We start from the raw sequence: 14,141 nt of genomic DNA on the forward strand, positions 1-14,141 counted from the left end.
CCAAAAAACTACTTAATTAATCATTTTAAAGTACTTTTACTTAAGTTCTTTACACCACTGTCTATGACAGACAGCACATCTCAGTGTCATAGGCCTACCATAGAACAATAGGCTATAGCCTATGTGTAAACGTCGATACATCTTGACAAAATACACCATGAGTGGTCTAATGACATTTTCTGGACCTTGTACTGTAGAGAATAAAGCAAAAACTGTTCCTAATGGTTGTATAATCAGGGCTTTATTTCTGCATGAAACACAAAAGGACTTTTGAGGGGTTATTCATATTAGCCTACATCACTGCAGTTTACAGCAAAAACAATAATTGTGTACTAACAATAATACATTTCTCATTGCACTGTGTTGTATCCTAAGACAGAGAATAATTGTATTTTCCAAAAACATAGGCCTATATCTTCAATTTGATCATCTGCTACCTAGGCTGAAGGAGTGTTGCAGCTTACAACCATGCATGTTGAATTATTCCAATAGCCTATTACATTTACGAATGTAGTCTTTAGCCAAAATAAACAACGACCATAGCTGTCACTGGAAAAAAACCATGGCGCCCGAAACGTCATGATTGTGGGTTCGATTCCTGGGTGGGGGGAAATCAAGTGGATTTGGGCCATTGCTGGGATGATTCTGGCCCTAAAATGGCAGCTTTGGCTCAGTTCAGGCTGCCAGATGTGTCCCGAATGACTCAGGCCTAGTCTGTACCGACATTCATTTCGGGCTCGGGCAGGATCCGGCTGCCAGACCTGGGCCAGCAGTTTTAGATCTGGCATGCCGGAATCAGGCCAGATGTGAGCCAGACGTTTTGTGCTACCTGGGAAGCCACAGTGGCAGAATATATTAAACAACACCTTTGTTTAATCACAAAACCAGAGTGGTGAAATCCACAAAGCAAATATTGCATGTAACAGTAATTTCTACTGATTTAAAACCAGTTACCACAAGTCAGCATAAAAACAACAGGAGCACTGCCTCTGCTATTCTAGTACCATTTCAACTTAAACATTTAAACATCATCAAATGAACAAGGCTTTAAACATGCTTAGTTTAATACACTGAAAACGAACTTAAAATATACCCAAAACAATTTTGTTCAATCAATGTTGCTAAATGTCATGTGGTTGTCCATGGTACAGATTTCAGTCTGTGTGTGTGTGTGTGGGTGGGCGTGATTAAGCAAAACATTTTTTTTTGGACTCACCATACTTGTAGACTAGTTGAATGCCAATGCAAACCTCCTTTCTTGCTAGATAGTTAATGGGATCCTGCTAGGCTACATATAGTTAGATCAGAATCGCCATCACAATCATTGGCCTGTACAGAGAATTAAGTCAAAACAACAAGTCCAAATCCCCATCTCCATCCATGGCTTAGGAATGGGATGATTTAGCAAGCTAGTTACTGCAGGACATCAACACAAGCAGACCAGAAACCGACACTGAAGTTTTGTCCAAATGCTTGCTGGTATCATTCAATCAAATGCTACGGGGGCAACATGTTATACTTTTTAGGTCCAGATAGCAACAGATAAATGGGCTACACATACTGAGACAGAGGGGCGCGGTTTCCCTCGCTCCGATGATGTCTCCAGTGAGATTCAGACACTCAAATTATGAAAACACAGAGACAAAATATAATTGTATTAATATTTTGGTATTGGTCAAATATTTGGGGGAGCCTGGCTTCCCTTGGCATCCATGAGCACGCCACTGTGTAGAATAATCAAAATAATCACTTACAGAATAATCAAAGCAGTCATTTTATTCACCATTGATACACAAAATCTTGCACGAAATAAGCAGAGGTCAAAAGGTATTTAGGTGCTAGCACACATGACCGCCCTCCTGTAACGTCTTACCAGTCGGTGCTACGCGAAAAGCTAGCTATTCGCTGGTGCAAGTGTGGACACTTCAGGCTGAGGAGTAAGTTACACTTCATCTGACTACTAAAATATACCAAAAATTATTTAGTCCAATCAACTTAAGCTAAATAAGATGTCAGTCCATGGTACTGAGTTCTGTGTGTATGTGTAAGTAGAAAAACATGTTGACTCACCCTACTTGTAGGGAAATGCAAATGCCATCCTACTCTTTTATGTTGCCTAAACGGTCTATGTCATACAGTACACACTTTTATAGTTTTTGTTGTCCTAGGCTGCCTGGCTAAAATGCTTGCTCGCTAGACTAACTTCCTTTCGTGGGCAATGATGTGCCAGACCAGTTAATTAAACTATCTACATGTTGATCTTCCATCCTCTCAGGCCAGGGGCACAATGTATGAATTTATGGTTGGATCAGAATTCTCCCTTATAATAATTGGCCAGCACAGAGAATTAAGTAAAACCAAAAGTCCAAATCCCTGTCTCTATCCATGAAAAGGGATGATTTTAGATAGCTAGACACTGGAGGACAACGACACAACAATTCAAGTTTGTTTCTGTCAATGACGTTTGGCTTCTGATGTGATTGGTGTCAAGCCAAATCCTAACTTTTCAAACGCTTTGTATACTGCCAACAATGTTATACACTTTTTGAACAGACATAGATGGGCTACACATACTGAGACAGAAGGGAGAGACAAAAGAGAAATCCTTTTGTATCTTCACAGAGTATTACAGATGCTATCTGCAAGGTGTGAATCAAAACTCATACCCTCACATAATTCTAAAATAACATGTCTGTATGCGTAATCTTTTTCAAAGAAGCCTAGACATGGTAACATTTGAGATAAGAAATCGAAAGGCAAAAGTTGAGATGGATTCAAAATTCAGGTCTTTCTATTTGCCTTAGTTTACAGTACAAAGTCCAAGTTCTCGAGGTGATGGGTTATTCCCTTTCAGCAGAAGGATGACATGCAAGCTGAGAGTATTGACTCAGTCAAGTTACAGCTGCGCTATAGTGTCTGGTTACAGCTGCGCTATAGTGTCTAGGACCCTGGGCAGCTGATCGCTGCCCAGGGTCCTACAGCTTCTTCCCTATGTGTAACCTGTTAAAGCGCCACGTGCTCCTTCCTCAGGACCTTCCAGTATTCACAGCTATCTGGCTCCAGCTCGTGGATATTCTTAAGGGGACCCAGCTGTAACTGAAAGAGCCTGGGAGGCAGAAGCTTGGTGTCACTTAAATAGTTTATAAAGCTTTTGTGTTTATTCATTAATAAAAACACACAACGCTACATGTTTATAACAAAAGCTGATATTCATGGACATGAAGTAGAGCATTAACAGGAAGTAGAGCATTAACAGGAAGTAGAGCATTAAACAGGATATATTTATATTTTTCAAGTGAAAGCTATATCTCAAAATATCCCACAAAAACATAACTGATCTCCAGCTCTCTTTGTCAAGGTAGTACCACATTTGAGCACTTACCACTGGGTATTCCTTGTGTGGTTTAAGTGCAGGGTTGTCTCCTTGCTTAAAAATGTTGACTCCGACAGCATGAGAGGTGAGCTTCACAGGGTCCTTACACAACTCCGGCCCCTTCAGCACACCTTTTACAATGCCCTTGCCTTTCCCTTTGGCAGCTGGCAGAGAGAAAACAAGTTGGGATAAAAACCTGTTATGACTCATTCTACACTTCAGCATTGCTATCACTGGTCATACTATAAAACATGGAAACAATGAGTTCGAGAACATGAACAAGACTGGACTCATGATTTGTGCTCTTCTGCATTTTTGCCCAGTGTTTACGTTAAATACATCTAATTGATCCCATATCTATAGATATAACGTCTTAAATATCAGGTAAATTAATGAATGCAATAGATTTAACATTGGCTAAAGATCCAACTGATCCACGGAAGATACCATTTCCATCGCTATTTACACAGCCGTAACACATCTGGACAAGTGAAACACCTACAGTATGTGAACTGCATTCAATGCTGTTCATTGAATATAGTTCAGCATTCAACACTGTTGTTCTCTCCAAGCTCCAACACCACCCTCTCCAACTGGATCACGGACACCCTGACAGGCAGACCAAAGGCTGTGAGGATTGACAACAACACCTCCTCCACACTGACTCTTAACACAGGGGCCCCCCAGGGGTGTCCTCTTTCCTCTGCTGTAGTCCCTGTTCACCCATGACTGTGTGGCTTTGCACGACACCAACTCCATCATCAAGTTTTCTGACGACACCACGGATGTAGCCCTGATTACCAACAACAATAAGTCAGCCTATAGGGAGGAGGTAAGTGAACTGGCATTGTGGTGTCATGACAAACACCTCTTCCTCAATGTGAGCAAAACAAAAGAGTGATTGTTGATTTCAGAAAGCAGAGGAGGGAACATGCACCGATCCACATCAACGGGACTACAGTAGAGACACAAGTTTTAAGATCCTCTGCGTCCACATCACTGAGGACTTGACATGGACCAACACCACCACCACTCTTGTCAAGAGGGCGCAACAGCATCTCTACTTCCTAATACGTCTGAAGAAATTTGGCATTCCGCCCCGGGTCCTCTCCAAATACTACCGCTGCACAATCGAGAGTGTTCTGGCCGGTTGCATCACGGTCTGTTACGGGAATAGCTCCGTCCACGATTGCAAGGCCCTCCAGTGGGTGGTGAAGACGGCCAAGTAGATCACTGGGACCGTGCTCCCACCAATCCAGGATATCTACTTGAAACGGTGCCTGAGAAAGCACGCAGCATCATCAGGACCCCACACACCCCAGCCATGAGCTGTTATCTCCCTTACCGTCATGCAGACGGTATCGGAGAATGACGTCTGACAACAACAGGCTCTATCTTCTATCTACAAGCCATCAGACTGCTGAACACTTGAACTGGACTTGACCACCTGCTCTGATTCTCCAGATCTTAGCACACATGCACGCACACACACACACACACACACACACACACACACACACACACACATCACACCTGCTGCTACCAGACTCTTATTATACTGCTCAATTTATACACTTGCCTCCATCTCCCCTTCCCCAATACATGTGTAAATATTGGACTATAAATTGTGCCTTCCTGTATTATAAAATATATTATTCTATTCTACTGTCATTTACTTTGCATTCCATTTTCATATATTTTATTTGTTTATTTTTGTTGCATTGTCAAGGAGAAACCTTCAACTAAGCATTTCGTTGGACGATGTATATCATGCGTATCCTGTACATACGACTAATACAACTTGAAACTTGATATTGTCCTGAATGCTACGTGGCAAGGCAACATTCAGATGTAATCTAAAGGTGCAGTGCCTTGAGATATACTTCATCATTTACAGAGATAATATGGACAGGCAAAGGCATACAGAGGATACAGGCAATTATTCAGTGGGTGTGGGTGAAAGAGCTATTTTGATTGCACATGAAGTCACACAGGAAGTTATGATAGGAACTGTGCATCACTGTGGGCATCCTGACCATAAAGCGGCACATAGACTTCTACTAGCAAGTAGATAGCTACCTCACACTAGAGGTCTTCAGATCCACAGATCCACCTGTACCTGAATACCCGAGACCCGGTCAGGGACCCGAGTGGGTCCGGAACCAGAATTCTAAATAATGTCAGGGGTCTGGGTTGGATCTGATATGATTGTCATGGGCCTCAGGTATGTTTAATTTTGTCCAGAAGGGTCCGCACAGATCCGAACGCAACTATTGAGGTAGAGGGAGAGAGAAATTTGATCATTTATGGTGCTTCTCTTGCTTTTCACAAGTGAAGGGTGTAGCTTGTGGTTGGCCAATCATAATTCATCAAAGCAGCAACAGGCATCCAGTCAGAGCCTCACCCCGTGTGTGGCACAAGTTAGGAAATATCTAATAAATGGAAGATGGAATTAAAATGTAAAGTTACAGGAGAAGGATAGGCTGCCTGCTGAAGGGGCACCACTCTCCCTCCTCTCACGCTTTATTAGCTCTGGTTAAAAATGTATTTTCTGCTGCTTCCCTCACTCAGATCAGACGGCTCTGATTCCAACCAGGTCTATACGGAACGTGTCTAGTTGTCCTCTGGTTTATTTGCAATGGGTCTCTATATTAAAATATTATATTTATGCATACTGGGTCCGGGTGGGAAAGCCCAACTTTTTTGGCCCGTGAAAACCTCTACTTCACACTTTAAAGGGCTTGCAATTGCATCACAAATCACCTAGAAACCGCACCAGGCACCATGTTGGAAGACCAGTCTGGTGGAAGTCCTCCAAATCGTCCACATGGCTAGGTAGCTAACAGCCATGGAAAAGGGTGAAAGGTTTAGCTAGAAGTTCCAGCTGTCAGAGAATGGAGAGTAGGCTACTCTGGATAAGGGCAGGTACCTTTGTTGGAGGACATTAGTAAAAGCGAGAAAAACTGAGGACAGAGAGATATAGCAACATAATATTCAGGGCTGTCTAATTTCAGTATAATGCAGCCTGTTTCTTTGTGATGTTTTCTGTCCTCGGATACTGAGAGCTGTGAAACCCTGTCTGCAGATTTAAAGGTCCCAGTGAATGTCCCAAGAGAATAAGGGTACATCCTTGGATACCATGGATTACAGTGCATTCGGAAAGTATTCAGACTTCTTGACTTTTTCCACACTACAGCCTTTAAAAAAAATGTATTACAATTGTTTCCCCCCCCCACCATCGACCTACACACAATACCCCATAAAGACTAAGCAAAAACAGTTTTTTAGAAAATGTTAGCAAATGTATTACAAATAAAACTGAAATATCACATTTACATAAGTATTCAGACCCTTTACTCAGTACTTTGTTGAACACCTTTGGCAGCGATTACAGTCTCAAGTCTTCTTGGGTATGAGCACACCTGTATTTGGGGAGTTTCTTCCATTCTTCTCTGCAGATCCTCTCAAGCTCGGTCATCTTTCCCTCAATCCTGACTAGTCTCCCAGTCCCTGACACTGAAAAACATCCACACAGCATGATGCTGCCACCACCATGCTTCACAGCAGGGATGGTGCCAGTTTTCCTCCAGACGTGTCGCTTGGCATTCAGGCAAAAGAGTTTCCTTACCAAGGCCCTTCTCCCCCGGTAGCTCAGTTTGGCCTTCTATCTGTACCTTTCCAAATCATGCCCAATCAATTGCATTTAGCACATGTGGACACCAATCAAGTTGTAGAAACATCTCAAGGATGATCAATGGAAACAGGATGCATCTGAGCTCAATTTGGAGTCTCATAGCAAAGGGTCTGAATATTTATGTAAATGAAATGTCATATATACATACATACATATATATATATACATATACACACACAGTGGGGCAAAAAAGCATTTAGTCAGCCACCAATTGTGCAAGTTCTCCCACTTAAAAAGATGAGAGGCCTGTAATTTTCATCATAGGTACACTTCAACAGACAAAATGAGAAGAAAAAAATCCAGAAAATCACATTGTAGGATTTTTTATGAATTTATTTGCAAATTATGGTGGAAAATAAGTATTTGGTCAATAACAAAAGTTAATACTTTTTAATACTCAATACTTTGTTATATACCCTTTGTTGGCAATGACAGAGGTCAAACGTTTTCTGCAAGTCTTCATAAGGTTTTCACACACTGTTGATGGTATTTTGGCCCATTCCTCCATGCAGATCTCCTCTAGAGCAGTGATGTTTTGGGGCTGTTGCTGGGCACCACGGACATTCAACTCCCTTCAAAGATTTTCTATGGGGTTGAGATCTGGAGACTGGCTAGGCCACTCCAGGACCTTGAAATGCTTCTTACGAAGCCATAAAAAAAGCCAGACTATGGTTTGCAACTGCACATGCGGACAAAGATCGTACTTTTTGGAGAAATGTCGCCTGGTCTGATGAAACAAAAATAGAACTGTTTGGCCATAGTGACCATCGTTATGTTTGGAGGAAAAAGGGGGAGGCTTGCAAGCCGGAGAACACCATCCCAACCGTGAAGCACGGGGGTGGCAGCATCATGTTGTGGGGGTGCTTTGCTGCAGGAGGGACTGGTGCACTTCACAAAATAGATGGCATCATGAGGTGGGAAAATTATGTGGATATATTGAAGCAACATCTCAAGACATCAGTTAAAGCTTGGTCGCAAAAAGTTCTTCCAAATGGACAATGACCCAAAGCATACTTCCAAAGTTGTGGCAAAATGGCTTAAGGACAACAAAGTCAAGGTATTGGAGTGGCCATCACAAAGCCCTGACCTCAATCCTATAGACAATTTGTGGGCAGAACTAAAAAGGCGCGTGCGAGCAAGGAGGACTACAAATCTGACTCAGTTACACCAGCTCTGTCAGGAGGATTGGGTCAAAATTCACCCAACTTGTGGGAAGCTTGTGGAAGGCTACCCGAAACATTTCACCCAAGTTAAACCATTTAAAGGCAATGCTACCAAATACTAATTGAGTGTATGTGAACTTCTGACCCATTGGGAATGTGATGAAAGAAATAAAAGCTGAAATAGATCATTCTCTCTATTATCCTGACATTTCACATTCTTACAATAAAGAGGTGATCCTAACTGACCTAAAACAGGGAATTTTTACACAGGATTAAATGTAAGGAATTGTGAAAAACTTAGTTCAAATGTATTTGGCTAAGGTGTATGTAAACTTCCGACTTCAACTGTAAATTCATTAAGTCCTAATCTATGGATTTCACACGACTGGGAATACATATATACGTATGTTGGTCACAGATACCTTAAAAAAGCAGAGGTGTGTATCAGAAAATCAGTATCTGGAGTGACCGCCACAATGTGACATCTCCTTTGCATAGAGTTGATCAGGCTGTTGATTGTGGCCTGTGGAATGTTGTCCCACTCCTATTGAATAGCTGTGCGAAGTTGGTGGATATTTGCGGGAACTGGAACACGCCGTCGTACACGCCAATCCAGAGCATCCCAAAAATGCTCAATGGGTGATCTCTAGTGAGTATGCATGCCATGGAAGAACTGGGAAGTTTTCAGCTTCCAGGAATTGTATACACGCCGTTGCCATTCAATTGGAATGATGGCGCCGACAGAGATGGTCGCCTCGCTTAGAAAACTCTGCGGTCCTTTAAAAACTATGCAGTTATTTGTTTTTTTTATGTACTATTTCTTACATTGTTAGCCCAGAAAATCTCAAGTGTTATTACATACAGCCTGGAATAACTATTGGATATAGAAGCTATGTAAACTTACAATCATTAAGACCAGGAATAAGTCTTTCCCAAAGCGGATCCTTTGTTCGGACCTCCAACCTGGACACGCAATCTTATCCCAGAGGCCGACCCAAAACAAAGCGGTCGCCGCAGCAGAGGCAGACGGAGCGGCCTACTGGTCAGACTCAGAAGGCGAGCACACCATCCACCTCTTCCTAGCATATTAATCGCCAATGTCCAATCTCTAGATAACAAGGTGAACGAAATTAGGGTAAGAGTTGCCTTCCAGAGAGACAGAGATTGTAACATTCTCTGTTTCACGGAAACATGGCTCACTCGGGATACGTTGTCAGAGTCGGTACAGCCAACCGGTTTCTTCACGCATCACGCCGACAGACACAAACATCTCTTTGGTAAGAAGAAGGGCAGGGGTGTATGCCTTATGATTAACGACTCATGGTGTCATCACAACAACATACAGGAAGTTATTTTGTTCACCTGACCTAGAATTCCTTACAATCAAATGCAGACTGCATTATCTTCCAAGAGAATTCTCTTAGATTATAGTCACAGCCATGTATAACCCCCCCCCAAGCAGATTTTAACAACGCTAACCTAAGATCATTACTCCCTAAATTCTTTCAGCACATTGAATGCACAACACGAGCTGGCATAATTCTGGATCATTGCTACTCCAACTTCCGTGATGCATGCAAAGCCCCACACCCTGCCTTCGGCAACGCTGACCATGAATCCATTTTGTTGCACCCAGCCTATAGACAGAAACTAAAACAGGAAACGCCCATGCTCAGGTCAATACAACGCTGGTCTGACCAATCGGATTCCACGCTTCGATAACGCGGACTGGGATATGTTCTGGATAGCCTCAGACAACAACATTTGATGTAAACGCTGACTCGGTGAGCGAGTATATTAGCAAGTTCATCGGAGATGTCATACCCACTGTGACTATTAAAACCTTCCCTAACCAGAAACTGAAAGCGCGAACCACCACTTTTAATCATGGCAAGGCAACCGGAAACATGACCGAATACAAACAATGCAGCTATTCCCTTCGCAAGGCAATCAAACAAGCGTCAGTATAGAGACAAAGTAGAGTCGCAATTCAATGGCTCAAACACAAGACGTATGTGGCATGGTCTACAGTCAATCACGGATTACAAAAAGAAAACCAGCCCTGTCGCGGACATCGACGTCGTGCTCCCAGACAAATTAAACAACTTCTTTGCTCGCTTTGAGGACAATACAGTGCCACTGACATGGCCCAAAGCCTGTGGGCTCTCCTTCTCCATGGCCAACGTGAGCAAAACATTTAAACGTGTTAACCCTCGCAAGGCTGCCGGCCCGGATGGCATCCCTAGCCGCGTACCCTGGGTCTCGACCCCGTCCTGTGCAACTGGGTCCTGGACTTTGACGGGCCGCCCCCAGGTGGTGAAGGTAGGAAACAACATCTCCACCCCGCTGATCCTCAAAACTGGGGCCCCACAACATTCTCAGCTCTCTCCTGTACTCCCTGTTCACCCATGACTGCATGACCATGCACGCTTCCAACTCAATCATCAAGTTGGCAGACACTACAGTGGTAGGCCTGATTACCAACAATGACGAGACGGCCTACAGGGACTATTCACTGCCCTCTGAGTTTGATGTCAGGAAAATAACGTCTCGCTCAACGTCAACAAAACATCCACATCGACAGGACAGTAGTGGAGAAGGTGGAAAGTTAAGTTCCTCGGCGTACACATCACGGACAAACTGAAATGGTCCACCCACACAGACAGCGTGGTGAAGAAGGCGAAACAGCGCCTCTTCAACCTCAGGAGACTGAAGAAATTTGGCTTGTCATCTAAAACACTAAAACTTTTACAGATGCACAATCGAGAGCATCCTGTCTGGCTGTATCACCGCCTGGAACGGCAATTGTACCGCCCTCAACCGCAAGGCTCTCCAGAGGGTAGTGCGGTCTGCACAACGCATCACTGGGGGCAAACTACCTGCCCTCCAGGACACCCACAGCACCCGATGTCACAGGAAAGCCAAAAAGATCATCAAGGACAACAACCACCCGAGCCACTGCCTGTTCACCCCGCTATCATCCAGAAGGTGAGGTCAGTACAGGTGCATCAAAGCTGGGACCGAGAGACAGAAGCTGTTTTTCAATCTCAAGGTCATCAGACTGTTAAACAGCCATCACTAACATAGAGAGGCTGCTGCCAACATACAGACTCAAATCTCTGACCACTTAAATAAATGGACTTAATAAAAAGGTATCACTAGTCACTTTAAATAAACGCCACTTTAATAGTGTTTACATATCCTACATTACTCATCTCATATGTATATACTGTATTCTATACCATCTATTGCATCTTGCCTATGCCACATGCCATTGCTCATCCATATATTTGTATGTACATTTCCTATTCATCCCTTTACATTGTGTGTATAAGGCAGTTGTTGTGAATCTGTTAGATTATTTGTTAGATATTAGTGCAGTCGGAACTAGAAGCACAAGCATTTCGCTACACTCGCATTAACATCTGCTAACCATGTGTATGTGACCAATAAAATGTTATTTGATTTTTTGCCATCTGCCTGGTACAGTTGAAACTGCGATTCATCCATGAAGAGCACACTCCAGCGTGCCAGTGGCCATCGAAGGTGAGCATTTGCCCACTTAAGTCACTTACTACGTCAAACTGCAGTCAGGTCAAGACCCTGGTGAGGACGACAAGCACGCAGATGAGCTTCCCTGAGATGGTTTCGGACAAGTTATGCAGAAATTCTTCGGTGGTGAAAACCCACAGTTTCATCAGCTGTTCCGGTGGCTCGTCTCAGACCTGGCCACATGTGAAGAAACCGAATGTGGAGGTCCTGGGCTGGCATGGTAACACATGGTCTGCGGTTGTGAGGCCGTTTGGAACGTACTGCCAAATTGTCTAAAACGACGTTGGAGGCGGCTTATGGTAGAGTAATTAACATTAATTTATCTGGCTACAGCTCTGGTGGACATTCCTGCAGTCATGCCAATTGCACACTGCCACAAAACTTGAGATATCTGTGGCATTATGTTGTCTGGCAAAACTGCACATTATAGAGTGGCCTTTTATTGTCCCCAGCATAAGGTGCCCTTGTGTAATGATCATGCTGTTTAATCAGCTTCTTGATATGCCACACCTGTCAGGTGGATGGACTATCTGGGCAAAGGAGAAATGGTCACTGACAGGGATGTAAACAAATTTCTGCACAACATTTGAGAGAAATAAGCTTTTTGTGTGCATGGAACATTTCTGGGATCATTTCAGCTCATGAAACCAACAATACATTTATATTTTTGTTCACTGTAGTTTTAGGCAGTATTATCATACAGTTTGGGGTAGCCACTCAGCTATTGTCGTTAGAATAAATGCGGTGGTCTTCCAACATGGTCACTAGGAGGCGTCATATGTCAACTGCTAGAATGTAGGCTTACCCTGGTGTGACGTTTTGATAACCATGTAACTCTCTCTTGGACAAGGTGACTTTTATCAATATACTCAGCTCTATTTACTCTCAGATTCAAAAATGCTAATTAGTATCAAAGTAGACATCATGCAAGACTACAAATCCCTGCAAGCTCCTGCACATCATCACTAGCTGACACCTTTGCTAACAGGCATTATGTCAATTTAAAACTTGCACAAGACAGTTTAAAGAATTGTACATTTCAAGAAATTTAGCAAATTTCTTCATGACTAAATTTAGATAGTTAATCCAGAGATTCCCACCTTTGCCTCGATTTGGCAGTCTCATCCAGATCATCATGACATTTGAAGTTCTTTATGATAGCCATATTACCAGCTAATTATCATTTCATGTTGAGGGGGTAAATACAGGCAAATATATTGATTGATAAGTCATCTTGTCCTAGAGAGATTTACATGGTTAGCAAAACCTCATGCCAGGATAAGCCTACATGAAACACAGCCCTTATTTGAAGTGTTTCTAATATCCTTATGGGGAAAATGAATGGTGGAAAAATGATTGGAACCATTTTCTTGTTTGACTGTTAGGTTTTATTGGTATTATGACTCATTCTGTGGTACTCTATTGCAGGGTTTCCCTAAGTTGGTACAGAAACATGCTGAAAAGCTTCTGTGTTGTTCAATGTATATGTAACCAGGTCAAAAATCTGGCTATTTATCACAGGAAATGTGGGGACCCAGTGTCCAAGTAGGCTTTGACAACATGTAAACTATGTTTCGTCTCCAAGGTTTGTTTAAAAAAAGAACTACATTTGCACAATGAGCACTTGCTGTCTCAAATACGTTGTTACACTTGTTGTAGCACAAGCACACTTGTTGTTACACTAGCTAGCACATTTTTTCCATTTAGCATTGCCATGAAATCAGTGAAAACAAGACATGGTATTATCGAATACATTTTCCAAGAAACCCCCACTTCTCCTTACATGGTTCCTTTCGAAACGCCCAGTCCTTTCGACACCCCCACTTTTCATGAGAGATGACATATCAGTAGATGGGAGCATAGAGACCCTGGGAGATGACGTTGCAGCTGGACCCTTTTGAACTATCTGGCCATCCAGAATCACAACAACACACAGGCTTCTGCCCCATTGAAGCGTGCACATCGTTTTCGTACAACAACACACAGGCTTCTGCCCCATTGAAGCGTGCACATCGTTTTCGTGACGTTGTCAGCTAAACCATCTATGTTAACTACTCATACTGTAATCATATAAATAACTTTTGCTCACCGTGCCTGCTATTTATCTGTAACTGTGTATTGTTCATTACTCAGTTATATTTTCTAATGGAGCTAACGTTAGCTAGATGAAATTATACATTTTGTAGAAGCAATTTAACGTTACTTACCAACTTTCTTTGCGTATCCACATGTCGGAATTTTATACAACAGGTTACTCATACAAAACCACACGGGTGTATTGGTCACAAGGCATTTCATTGTCATTGTAGAGCAGAATAAACCGTACCCTGCCATCCTTTCGTGAAGCGTTGAGGATTGG

General features: G+C 42.8%; 1 pseudogene; it reads right to left on the reverse strand.

The window, feature by feature from the left end:
- Window positions 1-222: 222 nt before the first annotated feature.
- LOC116353073 (39S ribosomal protein L54, mitochondrial-like) lies at window positions 223-14,137 on the reverse strand (annotated as a pseudogene).
- Between the last annotated feature and the right edge of the window lie 4 nt (window positions 14,138-14,141).

Source organism: Oncorhynchus kisutch, linkage group LG13 (assembly GCF_002021735.2).
Source record: "Oncorhynchus kisutch isolate 150728-3 linkage group LG13, Okis_V2, whole genome shotgun sequence".
NCBI lineage: Eukaryota > Metazoa > Chordata > Actinopteri > Salmoniformes > Salmonidae > Oncorhynchus > Oncorhynchus kisutch.